This window comes from Vanessa cardui, chromosome 4, assembly GCF_905220365.1.
Source record: "Vanessa cardui chromosome 4, ilVanCard2.1, whole genome shotgun sequence".
In the NCBI taxonomy this organism is placed as follows: domain Eukaryota; kingdom Metazoa; phylum Arthropoda; class Insecta; order Lepidoptera; family Nymphalidae; genus Vanessa; species Vanessa cardui.
Window position 1 is genome coordinate 13,836,938 of NC_061126.1, and position 5,131 is coordinate 13,842,068.

Consider the following 5,131-nt stretch of genomic DNA (forward strand, 5'->3'; position numbering starts at 1 on the left):
TTTTATTTTATATTTGAACGGCAGTAAAAACGAAATGAGTATCGACCATACTTATGCTATGCAATACCATATATATAATTAGATACACTCATTTTAAATCCTTAAGTTTGTAGTATTTACAGCTTATATTTCTACGCGCTATTTTAAGCGTCTGTGTTCGTAGTATTTCATTTGCACGAATCTCCCAATTTGCAAGCAAACTATTTTAATTTATAATTAAGTTTACGTTTCAAGTTACAATATTATTAATAGCAATAGTCAAATACATTGTATAAATAGGAGGTAAAGATAGTTATTAAACAAAGTTTCCAACTCGACCAAGTTTATGCATCCTGAGGTATTCGATTCTTCAATAAAATACACCAGATATTTTTACATCTTTCTCTCAATAAATAAAGTTTCTATTCACAAATAGAACATTTAATTTAAGAATACTAAAATGTTAAATAATCCATTTTTTTCAATAATGAATGCATGAATTATGGTTTTATATGATTTAAATAAAACTAATTATAACGGATGAATCGCGTATATTAATTATTTTTAAACATCCCGACGTTTCGAGCACTTTGCAGTGTTCGTGGTCACGGGTAGATGTATTTATGAATTAAATGTATTGAGATGTAACTCAGTCTAATTTTTGTTTATTCTAAAAATAAACTTCGTTTAAATAATCTTGCACATTTGTTTCAGCAGTGGTATGAGTTCTCGAATAAAGTTTGTTTTGATTAAATTTTGTTACGATATAACAACTACTGTTACGATTAATTTTATGAATGAAATATGTTGATTTAAAACGGTATATTTATTTTAAGACGACGTTTTATTTGGATAATTTGACCAATTAGCTACTTGGGGTTGGGACATCAAATCCTGAACAATCTAGAAGTTAATGGCTATTATAAATATAGTGAAGTTTTTACATTTCAAATTTAATTCGAGTAAGACCATACATATGGGATAAATGAAGTCAAATTAAATTCGATTATTCAATATAGGACCTCATTTGACTCACTTACATGTTGATTACCAAATTAAACACGATCACCGTTTTGAAAAAAGAAAACCCTACCCTAATAAGAACCGCTAAGAACAACAAAAAACTCAGTGAGTTTTTTTGTTTCTTATACAAGTATCACAAACTCATTGCAACTTTACATATTCGCTTTACCTATTAATACATGTAAACAAAGCAAAGCAAAGCAAATGAGGCGTATTACTTGATTCCAGATTATGTAGATGACGAAAAAGGGTGGAGTTGAATTCTACTGAATTGACATGCCTTTGTTATTCAATGCTCGCAAAAAGTAACTGCGGAGGTATTTGTCGTTCTTTTTAGATATATTATACATTTTAAATCCAAATTTTAAATTTTATTTAATTATTTAAAAGTAAAATTTAGAATATCCAAAGTCAAGAGCTAAGGGTGTTGATACATGAAGTATATTTAGTTTTTATTACTATGGTTAGTTATAAAAACTATTTTGTCCCATTAAAAAAATATAATAATTCATAACAGACTTCCGACTACTCAATTTGTACTTAAAATAGCGTCGAGTCACGCAACATTAGATGAGAAGTGCACTTAAAACTTAGTTACGAGTTCGAGGCTCGGTTAAAGCGATCGAATAATGAGGGCCCGTGGTCAAACTTCCTGTACCGACAATAAAAGCAAAACTTCCCAGTCTTGATAAATTGGGATAATTTGAGCATGTTAAGTATAATTCGCTAGAGAAAGATCAACTTGATTGATTTGTTCGAAATTATTGTGCGAAACAAAAGAAGCCCATTTTATGGGATTTCTTTTTAGGTTAGAAATATTGGCTGATAAATTAAACATCGTTTACAACTAATGGCCCAGTGGTTAGAACACATGCATCTTAACCGTTGATTGAGGGTTCAAACCCAGGCAAGCACCGCTGAATATTCATGTGCTTAATTTGTAAATATAATAATAAAATTTGACTGTGTGTATGTTATATCAAAATAAGCACTTTTCACACACTGAATGTATGTACATGATACATATACCAAAATAACATTTTATTTCAATTATGATATGATCTGTTTGTTCCAGCTAATATCTGGAACGGCTGGACTGATTTTGACAAACTTTCACTGGCAGATAGCTGATGTAATAAGGAGTAACTTAGGGTACAAAATATATTTTCAAATCCGCACTAAGTCGCGGGCATAGCTAGTATACATATAATAAATTCAATTCTGTGAGTTCGCCAGATCAATGTTACAGGGGTTAAGTGGCGACAGGAATTGGTTTCTGATTTATAGGGATGTACTTAAAGTGACATTTTGCCGCACTAATATCACAAGCTAAGGGTAGAAAGAGATGGCAAATTAGTTAAGACGAGTGACAGGCGGCATTGTGTTTTGATTGCCACTATTTGAAGAACGAAGTTCGTTTCTACGTACACAATAGGTTTATTAATTACTGTTTTGTGTTGTTTTCTTTATACACAATTTTATTGGATAGTTTGCGAGTGTTTGTTGTGTGACTTTTGAAAATGTGATTTATTGATGGAGAAAAGTAACCTAAATCTTATATATTGACAATATTTCAACTATTTGGGGGACTCATAAAATATTTGTATATATGCTGGTGATACTGTCGTTTTGAACGACTTCAGTCACGGCACACAATCTCTTGAGGGACCAATCAACTACGCAGAACATATCGTATAGTCAATAGAAGTACGCGTAAACACAATTGCCAATTTTTTATAATATCGGTAGATTGACGATTTATGATCGATAACAGAACAAACAAAACAGTAGTATATTTAAATTAATCTTCAAAGCTTTATAAAGCGATTGATCTGCAATAACCCAATGCTCTGTATAAGTATTCTTAGTGAACAAGTTTTGAGTTATAATCGGTGTATAGTTATAAGTCAAATTTGGTAAAATTGTCTATATTTGAATCTCATTTTTCTTGATTACTTGATATTGGCAATACGCCAAAGACTATATTATGGAATATTCTGCAAGACTCAGCAATAATGGTTAATAAATAGTGAATAAACAGTTAAATAAGACTCAATAACCCATAATTATACAATATAGTCGAAAATTTATTCAGAGTACTAGAGAGCTTGTTTTTTTGGCATACTTGGCCATTAACACCCCTGCCCTCCATTGACTTACCTACCTGGCATCAACAACAACACATTAGTTATTCAAACGATACCCGCCTGTTTATTGGTTATTACTGTGTTTTGGTTTGAGGAGGAGGAAGCTGGTGTAATTACGGGCAGAAACCCTAAAGTTATCTGCGCATTGGCGATGTAAGGAATATTTTGTTATCTGTATATTTTTTGTGGGGATCAGTGACTACTTACCGCACGAGTAGTCGAATCGAAAATTAAATAGAAAATAAAATAAAATTTGATTTCAGATTTTTTTTAAATATTTATTTATTTTATTTAAATATTTATTTATTTAAAACACAATTTATATGTTATAAAAGCTTGTCGCGACATTTAAGTACTCGTATTTACTTTCTTAGTTTTATTTTTAATAAGTCAAGGTGAGGCCGTGCCGAGGACTGAGTGGCATCAGGGTGTAACATGATGTCGTGAACATACCACCTCGGGGCACCGGGGCGAACCCTGTGTTGTAGTCTCTTACTCTTCTACACGAAGCTCTGGAAGGGTCGACGGATATTTCTTCGATATGCGTGGGAACGATATGGGACATCTCGCGACAAGCATTTATAACATAAACATTGTGTCAAATGTGTTAAATTTGAAATGACGTTATAAATTAACAATAAAAGTTTTAGTGTAAAAGTTTATTTTTTCTTTTTAGCGCATTTAAATAAAAGCTTGTTTTTAAAAAGGTTTTTTTACCTAAATATTATTTTATTCTTTTTAGTTTTCACCTGGTAAGTTCCTAAGACTGTTCATCTCATTCAACGCATCATTATTGTAAGGTCATTTGCCAGTTAATTTTGAGCAGTCCATATATTATAGGCACGAATAAAAGAAAATGATCCGCCATTTTGAGTGTTCCACCATGGTGGATTTGGAATAACGTCATACAGTTAACCATGCATTGCCATGCATGACTGCATACAAAATTTCAACTTTGAGGAGAAGGTTTGGAACATATTTCGACACGCTGTTCATATTCGTTCAACTAGAAAATCGAAAATTATTAGTTGTGCTACTTTTGTTTCTAATGTGCGAAATATTTACGCTCGCTGAGTCTGTCTCTGTTCCTCTCGTTTTATGTAAAGTAAAAGTGATAAGGAAAATCGATGTGTAGATTTGCTCACCCAGCCGTTGTTTTTTATTCTCGCGAACGCTATCTGATCTTTATACGTTAGCAGAGGAGAGACATAAAGAATAATATTTACAGCTTATATTTTTTTCGTCTGCAGAATTTTTCTTGGTCAAAATATAAATATTGTTATTTAAGATTTTGAATTAACATGGCTATTTTTATTACTAAAGTTATTATTTTCGAATATTTACCTAGACTTTCGGAGGTCTCGTGAACAAGACATTCGTTGATAATTTCAAAATATCGAGCTCCAACAATAAAAATAAAAAAAAACATGGTAAATATCCCGAAATTAATAACTTTAGTAATATTATAATGTTGTCTTACATTTTCGCGATTATTACACATTGAAATAAAACTAGTTATAACGGATTTGAATCGCGTATATTAATTATTTTTCATCCCGACTTTTCGAGCACTTACAGCGTTCGTGGTCACGGGTAGACTGAGGTGACATTTGTCTATTTGAAGTACAAATAAATATTATTTAAAACTACCGCCGACGATTTCTTATTATTTACAAAGAAACAGACATATTTGTGATTTTCTAACCCTTTCAATGATGCAAATGAATTACTAGTGTAATTGTATTTCGAGTTTGTGAAAAAAAAAGTTAATGATAAATATTTCACGAAGTAGTCGACGACTAAAAAATATGTCGCAATATTTTATTTACTTTTTTACGTGTATCGAACAAAATATAACCAGGTGTCGAATGACGCCGCTTTAGCGCGGTTGTTCAATTATGCAGGTATTTGTGAAATATTTGCTAGAATATTTCTATAAAGGCACGTACATAATGAACACATCGCTTAGAATTATTATTACT